Here is a 17,130-nt window from a genome sequence, read left to right as displayed (position 1 = left end):
CACCCTGATGGCGTTGGTCACAATGAGGATTTGGAATGACTGTTCACCAGTAACACAACTATGCCCTATAGGGTGAACGCTGGCGCACTGGTGTACTGCGATGCCCAGACTCGCTAGAGGGAGGTGAGACCTTTCTAATTGACTCATTTGCTTGTATTTTCTTGGAGTTCCAGACTCCGCTCCCCCTGATACAGGACCTGCGGCACCATTGCGGAGAGACTTGGGGGAGTGGAGAGAATGCGTAGCTGTCTAGATATGTCCCCCAATGGGTATTCCCCCACAGATGAACATTTCACACTATGTGAAGGGGGTCTAACATGGTGTTTGTTGTTTTTGGGGAAAGGGGAGGGGGCGGGTACTGGAATCTGGCAAGATTGGGTTGCTTCAGTGGGTTGGGGGAGGAAGGGAACAGAAGTTGGTTGTTTTATTTATAAGAGATGTGGAGCATACCACTTCCCCCTTATGGGGACAACTGGCAGGTCAGGCATGTCCGTTTAGGAGATGACGCTTTGCCAGTATGTACATTGTTACTAATTTTGGAGACGTTTTGTAGGGATGGGTTGGAAGGTGCACATGGTCGTCAGTGCACATGGATGTTTTTTTGCAGGAGGGGGTCGGTTCTGTCTGTGGTCTCACAGTTTTGCAGGTTACATGAGAATTTATATTCTATGTATGGCGCTTCTGGGGTATGGCCTGCGCGCTTGGGCCGAGGATTATTGGGATAGAGTCGTCCCGAGCCCATGACCTCTACTGCCGTAGATAAGCTGAACATTGTTACGTGGAATGTGTGAGGGCTGGGAGACCCACGTAAGAGGTGCCAAGTACTATCCTACCTGGATAGGCACCAGATACATGTGGCGATGTTGCAGGAGACACATTTTAGTCGACAAAACAGCAATACCTTTGCCTGCAGGTGGGCGGAACACAGGGTTTTCTCCTCCTCCTCCTCGTATGCAAGAGGGGAAACATCTGTTACAACACGGATGTTTCCCCGCGGTGCTGTTACGACGCTTCCGTAACAACGCAAGTCGTTACCACGACTTGCGCTGGAGGGCGCTAGAAGATTAAAAATAGTAAATTTACTATTCCAACACCTTCCCTAGTGTCCACGGGGACTGGTGTTAGAATAGTAAATTATACTATTCGACATCCGCGCCCCCAACGCAAGTCGTGGTAACGACTTGCGTTGTAAGGGACGCGTTGTAACAGCACGCGTTGTGAGGGTACACGTTGTACCGTCATACATCCATGCAAGAGGCATAGCTATCCTTATAAAAAAGCACACACCATTCACGGTAGCGGGAGTCACGTGGGACACACAGGGGAGGTATTGCCTAGCTTGGGGGAGATTGGGACCTGACTCAGTTACTCTGGCCTGCTGTTATGGGCCGAATATAGACGATCCACTGTTTTATACAGACCTATGGGCAAAAATTATTGACGTTGGGCTCCAACCACATAATATGGGGTGGTGATTTTAATATTGCACGCGACCCAGCCATTGACAGATCTCACCCTGCCCTCATCATTATACTAAGGCACGTGCGGTACTACACACCACACTCATGGAGTACGACTTGATAAATGTCTGGAGGCATTTATATCCCCAAGACCTAGAATGTCCCCACTTTACTGCATACGCAGCGTCGTGGGCGCGCCTGGATTATAAATTTCTTTTCGCAGGGCTTTGCCCAGCAATCTCACAGGTGCATCAGTTGGCTAGGACCTACTCGGATCATTCGCCAGTGAAACTTACCCTTTCTTCGGCGGATTATGGTCCACCACGTGGTAGCTGGCGGTTGCAACTCACCATTTTGTTAGACACTGTGTTCCAAGAAGAGCTACGAGAGGAGGTACAGGACTTCTTTGTGCGTAATAAAGATTCTGTCGACATAGTGGAGACTATCTGGGAGGCTTTTAGGGTTACGCTGAGGGGCTTTTGCTCAGAGAAGGGGGCTGGTGTGCTCAAAGACATTATGAACACACTACTTACACTGGAGACCGAACTCAAATCACTGGAGGCGACACTGTCCACAAGTCTGGATGGTGCTACACAATCAAAATTTAGGGAGAAGCTCACAGAGTATACTAACGCGGCTCGTCGGGAGTCGCCGTTTAGGGGGAGGTACTGGATGGCTCGCCGTTACGGTGAGGGAGAGAGACCGGGTAAAGCACTGGCTGAGACGATCAGGTGGGCGCGGGGCTCTAAAGTGGTGCTGGAATTGGAGGGGTTAGATGGGCTGGTGTACAGGGACAATTCAGACATACTGAATGCTTTCACAACACACTATGCTACACTTTACACTACTACGAGAGTGGATGTGCTCCATTTGGATGCCTACTTAGGGGATGTGTCCCTGGGGTGGCTCAATGATGTGTAGCGCCAATTTTTGAGTGCTCCGTTTGAACTTGATGAGGTAAGGGAGGCAATTATGCACATGCAATCTGGGAAGGCCACGGGGACAGATGGGATCCCCATAGAGTTTTATAAAACCTACATAGACCTGATGGCCCCCATACTACGTGAAGTGTATGAGGATGCACTGGAAGTGGGGCATCTTCCTCCCTCTATAAGAGAAGGCCTCATCACCTCCCTTTTAAAACCAGGGAAATCACCACAGCGGTGTGATTCTAACAGACCCCTGTCATTACTCAACTGTGATGTAAACATACTTGCTAAGCTCATTGCCACGCGTCTCAGTCTACTTATGGAAAACCTAATCGTCCCCGACCAGTCGGGCTTTGTACCTGGCAGGGCGACGTCCCATAACTTGAGAACACTCTTTACGGTTATGAATAATGTCTCATCGGAGTTGCCCTTGGCGGCTATCTTTTTGGATGCCACATTTGATTCCATTGAATGGTATTATGTGTTTGGAGTGATGTCACGTATGGGGTTCCCCCCTTTTTCTTTCTTGGATAAAATTGTTATACTGCTCGCAAGTAGCTAAGGTGGTTATAAACGGTAGAGTCTCCCAGGGGTTCTCGGTCACGAGAGGCACCAGGCAGGGCTGACCCCTATCGCCCTTACTTTTTGCGCTAGTGGTAGAGCCGCTGGCGGCAAAGCTGATACAGCACAATCGGGACAGTGCATTGAGGTATAATATGAGGCAGATATTGGTCTCTCTATATGCAGACGATATCACGCTCTATGTACGTGACCCCCAACTAATCTGAACCCCATCCTTCGGGAATTTATAGTTTTTGGTAGGCTCTCGGGTGTTCCGATAAGCTGGGATAAGTCTTGCATTTTCTCCCTTACAGATGTGAAGGCCCGCTTTCCACTGGACTACCCGCTGGCATGGTGCGAGGATGAGCTGAAATATTTAAGCATCCGTATAACAAGGGATAGGGACGAACTGATGCGCCTCAGCCGTGGGAAAACTATGGTCTGCATTGCGGACAACATATCGCGTTGGATAACACTCCCTCTCTCCATGGCAGGGGGAAAGTCTCTAATTAAGATGGTGATACTGCCTCAATTACTTTACCTGTTTCTGAACATACCTTTCCACCCAGGAGCGTTTTTTTCGTTTTTTTTTTTAAACAGTTGCAATCAGAACTGACACGGTTAGTGTGGGGAGGGAAACAACCGAGGCTACAGTAGAACATTCTTACTAGGCCATATTCCCAGGGGGGATTCGGTATCCCCAACTTCGAACTGTACTATTACAGCGCACAGGCACACTACGCCTACTTCTGGGTGCATCAGCCACGATATATTTCACAGGTGGCGGTGGAGAGTTGGGTCGCTTTGCCAGTCCCTATTGACGGTGCACTATATATTTCACTTCCCAGCAGAGACAAGACACCAACTACTGTAACTTGCACCATTGCTGCCTGGACGCATATACGTAAGACACTAGATGCGCCTATGCTTTACTCACCACTTCTACCACTTGTATATCATCCCGCCATGCCGCTTCTCCAGGAGTTACTCTTCCATAAGTTTCTGGAACGCACGCACATAAAAACCTGGGGGGATATATACCACGAAGGGAAATTTCGTACACTTGCACATTTCTTTCAGGGTATACAACAGACACCACTGGATACTTTCCTGTACATTCAACTCAGACAGGGAATTCGCTCCATTACTCCGGACTTTCCTGCGGAGCCACAGACCCTTGCACCGCTGCAACTGACACTCCAGGGCGCGACAGCCAAATGCCTGGTCTCGGTCATATACAGGATAGTGCACGCACAGAGGGAGGCACCGGCCGCATTGGCAAGGACAAGATGGGACCAAGAATTGGGTGTGGCTCTGACGGATGGGCAGTGGGAATTTTGTTCACTGCAGACTGAGCGGGTCTCAGCCAGTAGTAGGCTTAGGATAATTCACTACAAATTTTTACATAGATTATACTAAACCCCAGTCTGAATACATAGATACAAACTGAGAGACACTGACACGTGTGACAGATGCCATGCCCCTGGAGTTGACTTCTCACACCTTGCCTGGGAATGTACGGGAGTGAATGAGTATTGGATGTTGGTTTTTGAGGCCCTGTCCACAATGATAAATGTCCAGATCGATCCATCGCCGCTTGTGGAGTTGTTGGGTTACATTGAACCATTAAGTTAACACAGCAAGTTTGTGGCCTTGGCACTGCTACTGGCTAAGAGGAGAGTGGCATGCCGCTGGGGCAGGGTAGGGGCACCCAAATTCAAAGTTTGGATTAACAATCTGATTTATTGTCAGGAGCAGCTTGCGACTTATGCAGAACTGTTACCTGTTGCATCCAGATCCACTGATATATGGGCCCCGTTGCAGTGTTACTTGCTGTCTCACTCCCGGAATGACCCCCACAGACTGATGGACCTGATCACACTTTATAGTAGATTGCGTTTACAATGCACTTGCATGTTTCTCCTGGGCTTGGAACTGCAGTTGTTGGGATATGTCGGGGTGTTGGGTTAGAGGTGGGATGATTGCAATTATTGCTTTATCATAATATGCTTGAAATGACATGGGGTGATCCACCGCTGCATTATATATTTGGCGCTATAGTTCTATTCCTGACCCTCAGCGTTGGACTAGGCCCTACACACCCCCCCTCCACAGTTCTTGTATTCCTGTGCTGCATCAGTTTTTCTTGTTTCTTGTTCCTGTGCTGTGCTGGGTGACACCTGACTCGTCATGGGATTGCTGTCTTGTGAAATGTTGCTATTCGAGCTGCCAAATAATCTGTATTATCACTGCTTATTGAGATGACCAAATTGTGTGTGACTTCATGTGTACCATGTTTGAGTTTTCAAAATCAATAAAAAGAAGTTTAAAAAAAAAAGAAATGTTAACTTAATTTCTGTAAGCAGCACAGTCACCAAGAAGTGGTTCGAAAAAAGTGGCGTGCTCGCTCATAATCAAAACAACAAAGAAGTTCAAGTGAAAGGAGTACTTCGGCCTTGGAACACTGATAAGAAGGATACATGGGAGAGGGGAAGCAAGATGGTGCCTGACTGACGGCTGCGGGCGATCGCTCCTTTGCTGCTGGAGGCGTACGGCGGATATCTGGATGCTGGCTTGCTAATTAAATCTGTTTAGGTTAAAAAATCCCACGCCATGACTCACCCATATTTTCTGGATGATTTGGATCCCCTTGCTGCGGCTGAGGAATTGTTCCTGCTGGTATTGACTATGGCTCAAGCAGGGCTGAGGGAGCTGCAGAGCGCTGTGCTCCAGGACCGGCGTGGAGACAAAGGAGGAGCCGCGAACGCCGAGGTCGAGACGCCCACAGGGGCCGAGTGGTTTGCGGAGGTGTGGCGCATCAAAACGGTAGCAAGAGAGACAGAGGCTTCCAGTATGCCTCTGAAGGCGACTCGCGGTGGGTGAGGGAAGGCTACTGATTGAATTGAGCAAGGAGGCAATGCCGGGGCAGCATTGTCGAAAAATACCAGTTTGGTGGCTCTTGGAAGCTCAAGCTATAATGCTCAGGTGAAGGACATTGGGACCCACGCTGATACGAATAGAGGTGAGAACCCAGAAGCACTAAAAAAGGGTGAAGGTATGAGCTGTGGGGTAGGGAGTAAAGGGCTAAAGCCCGTGGCAACAGACCCGGGGGACATCAGAGCATAACTGAATTTTTCCCACCCGCTACGCCGCCTGCTACTAAATGGGACTCACCCACTCAAGTAAAAAGGGCATTTTCTATAAAGGGGAAAAGTGGGCAAAAGGAAACACAAAAGCTCACACAAGGGCAAGTACAGCCCCCCCGAGATAGACCCTACTGGGAGCATACAGCCTGCAGCTATCCCGGGGATAATGGAGATATTATTGGTCAAGACAGAGAGAATGGTAGCGCACAAGGAAATCTAATTCAAGCCCAATTATTGCCAGTTGGAGAAAATCAACAGGGCTTAGCCTCCGGAGCTTCTTCACCATCGATAGACCCGGAAAGCACTGAGCAACTGAATAAGAGCACGCTAGTGCAGGGGGTCATAGAAGCAGCCCTGGGGGATACGTTTTTTTCAGTGACGGATGGATCTGAGCTTAGTCCTTCTGAGGAAGAAGACAGCAGCAATGCCCTGCTTTCTAGATTCATCTCAAGCACTGACACTGTTACCCCACAAAACGATACTGTTGTCAGGAGAAAGACGCTTTCGAGAAAACAAAGGGACACTCATTCTGTGGTGAAAACGGGTGAAGGTCATCGCAGTGGTAGTAGAGGCAATATGGACTGTGTTTTAAAATGGGACTACTCAGCTACCAGGAGTGTCTATTCAGACCATATAGGGCAGGGCAGAGCAGAGGTGGATGATGCCGCGCCCTCCTTAAAGATGATATTTGATTCAATAAAACAGCTCCAGGATGAGACCAGCATGGACTGAAAGAAGAACAGGATGGCAACAAAGAAATTACAGGGGGCGCTTAGAAAAATGGCCAAGGCATGTACAGACACAAGCACCAGATTGACTAAGATGGAAGATCGCACAAGCATCCTAGAGGACAACCAGGCGAAATGCAAAGTTCAGACGGAGACCTATGACAAGCAATTTACAGACCTACAATGGGAGATGGAGGACTTCGAAAATTGACAAAGGCGGAACAACCTTCGGATCCTTAGGATCGAAGAAGGTGCAAAAGGGGAGGATATCAGGGCTTATGTCTTGAAGTTGATGAAGGGAGCCTTCCCAGAGCTTCTACACTGGAATTGGGAGGTAGAGATTCAATGGGTTCACCGTTTCCCAATGATGCGAAAGAAAAATCTACAACGAGACAAAGATGGGGCAGCTATGCCAAGAGCAATCCTAGTCTATTTCAGAAATGTTCTGCTCCGTGAGGGGGTCTTTTCTAAAGCTCTCCCGAATGCCAAACGGTCCTTCGAGAACCAATCTTTCTTTACGAAGCCGGACTATTGCCACGCCACAGTGGAAAGACGCTGGCACTTGAGAGAACTGATCGAGCCTTGCCAAGCTATGGGCTTGCAAGCTTACTTGATGAATCCTGCGAGGCTAAAGATCATTTACAAAAACAATCCAAGAGTTTTTACCTCTGAAATCCAAGCTAAGGCTTACATGGATATTTTAAAATCTTAAAAGGTTTAATGCAGTGTATTAAATGATGTAGGCATAGGGATGGGTTAAGTACACTTGCTGGTTTGTGTTTGATAGGTAATGATAGGTAATGATTTTCTTTTAGGATAAGTCAAAGGGGGGTTATGTATGGGCATGTGGGGAGGATGGGTATGAATAAAGGTGCATCCAGAAAAAACTTAGACAGGAAAGCAGCAAAGGGGGGTCGACTTTCAGGCTCCATCACAGAGACCTTAAGTCTGCTTGCTTCTTTTTTTGGTGGGGGGTGGGGGTGTTTGTAGACAGGGAGGGCAGGGGGGGCTGTGGGGAAAAAATCATCATCTGGTAAGAAAAACAACATCGGTGTGTGTAGGAGAGTAGAGTCTGCTTCCTATGGTCGCCCCCACTTTTTGCTGTGATTTTCTGGTTTTGCGAATTTAGTGTGGCTGTGGGCCTGCTCATCAGACCCACAGCCCAGCTGTTCTATCTCTAAATTGATACCATGTACGTTACGTACATACCTGATTGGGTATTGGGTCACCTCTGTGAGCCCCTGTATAGTGTACCATAGGTACCCAGGGCATAGGTACATCCAAGGCCTACCAGGGGCTGCAGCATGTGTTATGCCACCCCTGGCTGACCGTCCAAACTGACACCACAGCCTGATCACTCAGCTTGGGTAAGGTGGTGTAATCACCTCTTCCTTGGATATAGTATACCTATATCTACCCATATATATAGACACATATGCACCTATAAGTCACTCATATGGTAGGCCTCAACAATTCTAGAGGCAGAGTGTTTGGTTTTATGTGAGAGGGTGCCCTAGCATGAGCTGAGCCCCTCTGCAGCTTTCGGAACCATCTCCTTATAGCTGTTCTATGATACAGCCATACCATATACTCTTAGGTGCATTATAATCCTCATAGTTAATGCTTTGGTTTGGCTTTATAAAAACATGTTGTGTAAGGTGTCAAACACTTTGGAATACTACCCCCCCCCGCCAATTCTGGTGGTGGGGGTAGCATTTCACCCTTCTAGAGGGAAAAGACATGTATGTTATTGCTTGATCCGGTTAAAGTTAAACAGAGCCCCAGAATCACAAAATGGATGCTGCTGCCACAGACACAAGTCTAACCTCCTGCTGCTGGACGAAACTCCGGCAGGGGAGGCCTGGACAATACGTTTCCTATCCAGGGAAATGCCAGCACCTCCCCAGACAGGCTGATGTTCATTGGTACATGGAGGACTGCATCAGCAGAGGCTTTTTGAGACACAAGGTGCTCCATGCTTAGCCCGGTTCAAACCAGTTGCTGGGGCACTCCAGCCCCGCTCTGGTGCCAAACTGGACAAAGGGAAAGGGGTGTAACCACCCCCTTCCCAGGTCCACCCATAGGAGGGACCTAGCAGGTAATCTAGCCCTTTGTCTTAGTATAAAGATAGTAGCTATGTCCCCAGGACTTTAAACTATCCTGGAACTAAACTTTGATACAGAACTCTTGGACCTTCGACGTTCTATTCTGACTAGAAGACTGAAGACATCTCCCTTATGGTCAAGGAGTGACCACCCTGTGCAAACAGGCACCACCAGTAACTTGACAAAAAAACAAGCGTATGGAAGGGTCTAAGGGGAACTTATTTAAAGACCTCCAAAGTATCCTATCCCCCAATCAAACTATAACATACACACAAGGGATACTAGAGGTCTACCAAAAACTCAATATTGTATGTCGAGTTCAAAAAGTAACGTATGTGTGAGCATGTGTCTGATCACAATGGAGAAGTCAGGTGTGAGTGCATAACAGAGAATACTCCCATCAGCCCACCGTTTGGCGGAATATCGTCATCTGGGATTTTTTGTACAATGACTGGTATCTGTTAGGTCTCTCACCTGGTGATATTGTGAGGAGACCTAGAAACAGATCCTCCAGTGACGAAAAGAGTGTTTCTATAACATGGCTGAGTGGGAGAAGTTGCAGTGAAACAAAAGTGAAAAAGAAAAAGTGAGTTTAAAATTTCCTAGTGTGATGCCAAGGCAAAGTACTTTATTCGGGGGGTCATCACAGAAGTAATGTTAAAAGCAACAGTATATGGATAGTATTCAAACAAATATTACTATCAATCAGATAGATTTGGTCGACATGTTTTAGCCTATAAAGGCTTTCTTCAGGAGCCTTCGATAGCTCAGTTGGTAGAGCGGAGGACTGTAGTGGAGTGTCTGTCATCCTTAGGTCGCGGGTTCAAATCCGGCTCGAAGGACTTTCTCTTCCGCCGCGTTTCATCTTGCTACTCTGCGCTGTTATTCTCCCTCGGCTCTGCTTGTTCTGCCCGGCGCCCGGTCAACTTCCTGGGTGCGGTTGTTGGGGAGAGCCCAGTCCCCGTGTGGTTCAGCGGCCGGTGAGTTCACGGTTTGCGATAGGTGATTTTGCTGCATTTCAGGCAATGTTCGGGCATGTAGGGAGCTCGAGTGGGCAGTAGTGTTGCTGAGGGCGTAGCGTTGTTGCTCACCAGAGAGGTCGGCAGCGGTCTGTTGCCTCGACATGTGTGGACGGTACGTGCAAATGATTGTGATTAACCCCATTTCATGGGCTGCCGGATTGTCCGGAGGTGGGGTGGCGGTCGCAGGATTGGGGCTTTAAACTGCGACGCGCGAACAAGGGAGAGTTAAAAGGTGGTGCGGAGCTCTTTTCCGGCCTAATTGGCGCGGAGCACTTTAGAGTACACAGGGATAGTTACAAGCGTCCCCCTCCAGCATGAAAAAGAAAGTTAATTGTGCATATAATGGCAAGTCTGTTGAAAAGCCTAAAATCTCGTGTTGTTTGGGAAACTTCCGCCAACCCCCCTCCTTTTTTGTGAGGGAGAAGTGGATTGTGGGCAGGCGGAGAAACAGCTTGACGCTAACGTTGTGATGTGCGCGGCATCAGTGAGGTTTTCTCCCTCTTGGGTGGTGATGGGTGTGCATTGCCCGGGAGATTTCGACTTGTGACTTTTACGGTTGTATGCTGGTAATAGTGCCTTTGAAGAGTGAAGTGTTTATAAAAATCAGAGTAAATGTGTCAGGCAAATTCCTCGATTCTTGTATGGTGAAGGTTAGATTGTACATTGCTGCATTTGTGGGCAGTAGAAAGGGCCATAACGTATATTTAATGGATAAGGGCTTGGAAGAATGTAGTTATTCGTCCTCAGGTTTATTGCGAACACATTTCCATTACCAATGAGAATTTATTGTGGAAAGCAATGTGCACATTCCCACGAGTGTTATTTGCTATTGTCCACATATCGTGCGTGGGGCGCGTAAACAGCAGTGCATCAGATAGGGTTAGCATTGTGCATAGCTTTCTTTTGCCACGAAGCGAGTGTGTTCTAATTTTGCACGTGGTTATTGCATATTTTGGCGCAATGTATAAGCCTATTACGTGCGCGTCTTTGTTGCAGGTGTCCGTATTTACAATGGGTGAATAGTATCATTAGGCCATAAGAGATATTGATCTACATGTATTAGTTGATCGGGTCACGATTGGGGGCTTCACGGGTGTCTCACGACAGAAAAAACTTTTTCGATATTGGGAAATGGGTCATACCCTGCCTAGAACTTCATAGACTGCTTCCCTGTTTCCGGGGCGAGGTACAACTGCCCTCTGTCATGTTCGCGAAGTCAGGAGTGCTATCCTTCTGTGGCGTTCCGTTTCTCCGAGCATCTGTGCACGGTGACACACGCGGGTCATAAGTGTGTTTGTGCGTCCGCCCTTCCTTGCATGTAGGCACATTGCCAGCTTTCACGTGCGTAGCCTAGCATAGTCATGGGCGACATATTGTTAGTGCTTGTGGGGACATTTTATTTATTTATTGATGCGATTGATGCGATTGTTGTATAGCGCGGACGTTACCCATGGTGTCAGAGCGCTTCACAATAGGTACAGTAATGATACATGAGATGGGGAAAAAATTCAAGCGAACAAATTACGATAGCAAACGCTAATTTTCTTGAGGGAAAGGCGACACTTGTGAGCAACCGAAAGACAAGAGGTAGCAAACCTTCAGGACAGGGGGAGAAGGTGATATGTGTGCAGGTTACAAAAGCGGCACAGGACAAGGAGAGGCATATTACTGGCTAGGGCGCTCGACCGCGGACCTGGGGACCTGGGTTCGAGCCTCTGTAATGACGCGTAACATTCGTGGCACTGCGTTAAGAAATTGCATTATAACAAAACGGAAAGAAGAAGCTTTTGTTCTGGAAGGGCTAGCGATCCCACAGTAGAGTACAAAGTGCTTCAATGCACTGCCACATGTGGGTTAACCTTTGCAAAGTATGTATGTCCCACAGTGTATACATCTCTTAAGAATAACGTTTCATGTGTTTGAACTGGAATGAAGTTCAAGGTGATGTAGAAACATGCTGGACAAGCTGAATAAACATGTCCATCTTTTAAATTGTGGGAAGCATATGACCTATATTCTGAGGCTGAGAATGTTTTTTAGTCCCGTGCGTCTCTCCGTAGGGCCCGTTTGTAATCAAGTTAACACAGAGCGCATCGCGAGGGTCTTGGAACAAAGGACCGGTGGTGGGGGCCGAATTGTGGCGCCAACCTGATCCCCTCGCTAGTTAAAGCGGCGATACAGTGGTTCGTTTGAACCGATCGCGCATTTCAGAATACGCTCACTGGTACAGGCAGTCAGTGAAGTTCAGTGTGCCCAGCAGGGGCTGAGACCTAGACATGTACAGTCGCGGGGACCTTTAGTGGAGTGCAGTGACACTAAAATATGATTTACTCTGGAGTCATTTCAACGATGACACGATCAGCTCAGCTTGCGCCGAAGCCCATACACCATATTTACAAAGTTTGGATCGGCATTGGGGAATAAGTCTGGAGCGGTCAGATGTATTTTTGAGATGAGGGATGTTGGCAGACCGACATCGCCAGGGTATGGGGGAGGGGTTTTAACTTGAGTTACCCCGCGTTGCGCACCCGCTAGCGTCGTGGCACAATGTGGGCTGTGAACGGCCCTTGGCTCCCGTGCCGATCCGGGCGGGCCATGCGGTGGATCAACGAGTGTCTTGGGGCGGGAGACGTAAAAAGCGTATTACATTGATGTTGCAGCCATAAGAGGTCGCCATTTTGAAACAAACTGTCTGGTGTTTTGGGGACGGGGGCATTAGGTGCAACATGAATTAGGATACAGAGCAATCCGGTAAGCAAGTGATTGGCATGCGCTGGAATCATAGACAAAGGCTTATTTCAGTCTACAGATTAGAAATTTAAATTCTTCTAAGCATTGTTTTTAGCTACGGCTGAGTCAGATCATGAGGTGCCACTTCAATGGCCTTCTGTAGTGCGATTAGGTCCTCGATTATCAGTGCATTCTAAAATTGTGGGCCCGGCACAACTGTAGCTCAGTGGTTGCAATGACAAGTGGTGTGATAAAGTTCACATCCTCTGGATTTCTCCCTTACATTTCTGTAATTGTGACGTACGTGTTTTGTTCCTCGGTGAGACTGTAATCTAGCTTTGGTCTCACTCGAGTGAAATATATTTGCGCCATTATCATTTGCGTTACTGCTGATGAAGAGCCCGGAGTCGAACGCTAAGGCCTCTCACTCCAGTAGCTTTTGAAAACTTACCTGTCCTTTGTTCTCACAGCAGTTGCCCCATCGGTTGCAATGCTTAAGTTATTTTCTGTTTAAATAATGCTAGCCATTTGTTGTGGTGGCTCGTTTTAACAACTGCGATGTAGATTAAACCGGATCTACTGCATGGACAGGAGCAGGATTCGTTCACTATATCTGACATAGGGTGAATGAGCGCGTCTAACAATAAATAGCTAGGCCCTGACGTTCGGGATTGCTGGGTGGTAAACTGCCCAGAGGTATTTTGCAACTGCATCTTGCGGTTTTACAGCAAGGCGGTTTACCTCCTTTATAAGGCCAACCCGTTGGGTTTTTCCCAAATAAACATGTCACCCTTTCTTACCTGGTCAAATGTCCTCAAGGTATAATGGCGAGTGTACGCAATACTAGAAAAGTCACAGTATATCACGGTTGTCGAGTGCTAAAACCAAAAGAACATGGGAAGGGCGTTAATTGGGGGATTACTGCCGCACCCCACTTCTTTGCGATTTCCTGAACAGGAACAGTTGGCTGTAGAATGCATATGTGGAAGATTGTTTTAATCTGGTATCCTTTTGTGTTAGCCCGAATTGTAGTACTATATCAAACCTCACGATAACTGAGTACAAGCAGTATAGCTATGAAGGACATTGTGATAGATTTTAACAGCATTTATAAGGAAACCACATATAGTTCACAAACACGCACTGGAACACCTCCACCAGAAATGGGAGGAAGACATGGTAGAGCCGACCCTTCTATCACTCTGGTGCACGATGCTAACGGGAATATATACGGTCTCTCGCAATGCCAGATTTAAACTGGTTAGTATTACTTCTTGCACTAGGTATATCTTCACGGGGTAAATAAGGCGACAGTCCGGGGCATGAGTCGGGAGATGCCCTAGATGTGGTGAGTAAAGACGAGATGCTCTATATGATCCGGTCATGCCCAGAACTGCAGGAATTTCGGAAGGAAGCAGGAATATGCAACAACGTTATCTGTAACAGTTTATTAATTTAAATATATCACGTGTGCCAGCAGTGCATCTACAGGCTTAAGACAGTGGGAATTGTGGCGTCGGGTACCGATCCGAGCTGGGAGTATGGGTGTGTTGCAAACAAGATTGGATGAAGGTCAGTTGTCAAGTGCCCTAAATGTGATAACAGAATAATTTCCTATAATAGCTGCTAATTATCGCTTAAGGGCGCCTTTCAGCTAACAAGGTCACAATAAGTGTTTAAAAACTGAAGCGCAAACCCACAAAGTTTGATGAGTATCTGGCGGGTCATACGGGGTAATCAGTGTCAGCGGGCCCTTCACCTTCATGGGACATAACTGCAGGGAAAACAATTACGTACATACCATATAACATGCACCAGAGTACAGTAACATAGACAAAGTGCATTGTACTCATCTGTGCAGGGCCTCTGCTACCCAACCTTCACTTTTACTGGGTCCCTATGTTCCTGAAGGCAGTTGAAGGAACGATTGAGCACTATAAATAATTCCACTTTGCTATGGAACATTGCGCTATCCAATTCAGTCTAAACCAGGAAGATGCATGGGTCACCTGAGGTGCCAGGAAGCAATAGTTCTGTTGAGCAGGCACCTGATTTTCCATATTTGTTTTCAATCTAGAGAGAGAGAGGTGTACAAGCAACTTGGTGTAAAGGTCAACGTACAAAAACGAAATAAAAGGGGCACCTTCTGCAGCACGGTTTAATCATCTCGACTAATGGGAAGTCTTAGAATGCCGTATTAGCTTCTTTCTGAGGTTTGCCTACTTACTAGGTGCATTGAATGTGTTGAGTATTTGAGAATAAGGACAAATTGCCCTAGAGTCACAAAAGCGTTGTTCTACCACAGTCACAGATATTGTGCAAAACAGCACAGATCCGCAAGGGTATTTACCTTCCAGTGCTAGACATATTTTGCGCGTGGTGTTGTCCTTCCTATTTACGAGACAACGCGGCGCTATGATTCCCAGCAGCTGTCTGCTCTCTGCTAGCATCTGCTTGTAGCTCCATTCTCAAGTATAAATTTTGAATGCGCGGCCGCTACCGTGTAACTATGCACGAAATGTGGTTTCAGGGAGGTAAGTCACCGGCAATTGCAGCCTCTAATCCAGGTAACCATTGGACCGCACAGCTTGGGGGACCAGACCTGAGTATCCATGAAGGGGTGGTTCAATTTAACCATTACCTTAATTTAAAGAGTTCCATCGTTAGGCCAGAGCGAGTTTATGTATACATTGAGAATGCGTCCATCGTAGGAGCGAGCTGGTGGTACATGCATGACAGAGTGTGCGGTAGGTGACATCGAGGCACAGTGATTGATACGTTATGTAACAGTTATTAGCTAGTATAGCTGGTTGTTCCAGCAGTGCACAGACAGGCTCGGGCTCAGTGGTAATTATTTACCAGCCCCTTAGGGAGAAGGAATTGGTTTTATGCACATATATTCAAGATGACAGTACAGATTCTGACACCAAGTGCTCCAGCAGGCGGCACAGCCCCCCTGCCTGTCTCCCACGATAAAAATCTTCATGCAATGCATGGTTGACAAGCACGTCATCCTGAATGAGGCAGTCCTTATTGCTCGATGTCAACTTTGCTAGTTACGTCAGTTATGCGTTAGGTAGCACGGGTATTACACAGGGAATATCGTACAAAAGCAGACGTAAGTCACATGAGGTGAAGTGACAAGTGTGCAGCAAACAAACTATATGAGGTAGAAACAGTGCATTACAGAGGGACAAGTGATGGGTGCACGGGTTGTAAGAGAGACTAAGTACATCGGGGGTAAAATACTTGGGCAAGCAGCAAAGGCATACGACGGTTTCAAGGGAAAATACAGTATAATTGGAGGGAAACACTGCAATACAACAGAGAACGGGGAATGACATTTGACGGCTACGGGCATCTGCTGCGCGGGCTCTAACTAATTTCAGATAAACAACCTTGCAGTGAGTTGCCAGGACATGCACGGTCATGATTATTGCGCACGGGACAGGTCTTTCTCAAGCCCTACTTTGCAGGGACTAATCGGACAAAACAGCTAACGCCAAGGTATCTCTTTAAGAGGTGTGGTTGGTAACTTAGAGCGTGGCCTAAGAACCGTATCTGAGCAATCCCCACCGGAGGTGCGGCTTATGCATCTAGGGGCGTGTCCTATGAACTGTCCAGGATCTCCATAGCGGTGGGGTGAAGGGTACTATGGTAGAAGTGTACCCAAAGGCTAGCGAGGAGGTGAGACTAAATCATTTACCCTCAGGCAATGGTCACTTTCAGGCTTTGGCATCTGCATAGGGGGTAAAGTGAGGCTTACAACGGCAATATACACTGTCGGGACCGGGGTGAACATATCCCTCCCGGACGTATAAGTGGAGCGTAAGAGAGCAGAGGAAGTAGACGTATAAGTGGAGCGTAAGAGAGCAGAGGAAGTAGCTAAGTGGGTGGGGGGCTCTGTCTTCGACGGGGGCCTCATCCAGAGCTGTGGCGGAGTACAGGGCGATCTGGAAGCAGATGGACAGTAAGGGTACCTCTGCGGCAGAAGGAGACAGCAATACCTCTGCCTGGCACAGTAGGGGTGCCCGAGCCAAGAACCTGGAGCCGAGGGGGTTCCAGGAAACAACGTCGGCGCCCCGTTAGTCCTTCGGGCGGTCGGGGGGCCTAAACCGACCGGGGGTGTGCCTCATCGCTCTGCCCCAACAGGGGGGGCGGGAGTAAACGAGAACTATTAAAGGTATTGCACCGTCAAGAGCATCGACTTACCGTGCAAATTGGCTAATTAGGCAGGCGGGTCAGCGAGGGGCTGCCGTCTTGGATCGCCTGTAAGATGACCCACCTATCTGCTGTTGTATGCAAATAAACCTGCACCACCGTTTTCCCACAATTATGTCTCATGAGTCTTCTTGGTTGTGAATGTAGTGGGTACAAGTGGAGCGAGCGATGGCGGTGTGGGCACTATGCCGCTGGCCGCGCGACGCGAAGGGGAGATAACGCGAGACA

At 47.9% G+C, this 17,130-nt stretch overlaps 1 non-coding gene across 1 annotated transcript; it reads left to right on the top strand.

Moving 5' to 3' along the window:
• The first annotated feature begins 9,685 nt into the window (after window positions 1–9,685).
• On the top strand, window positions 9,686–9,771 carry TRNAY-GUA (transfer RNA tyrosine (anticodon GUA)). Its single transcript is given in 2 exon segments — window positions 9,686–9,722; window positions 9,736–9,771. It is a non-coding gene; the product is annotated as a tRNA-Tyr (tRNA).
• The last annotated feature ends 7,359 nt before the right edge of the window (window positions 9,772–17,130 follow it).

The sequence above is a fragment of the Lissotriton helveticus genome, chromosome 12 (assembly GCF_964261635.1).
Source record: "Lissotriton helveticus chromosome 12, aLisHel1.1, whole genome shotgun sequence".
NCBI classification, from domain to species: Eukaryota; Metazoa; Chordata; class Amphibia; order Caudata; family Salamandridae; genus Lissotriton; species Lissotriton helveticus.
Note: the sequence above shows the minus strand (reverse complement) of the source record. Positions and strands in the feature narration are given on the sequence as shown.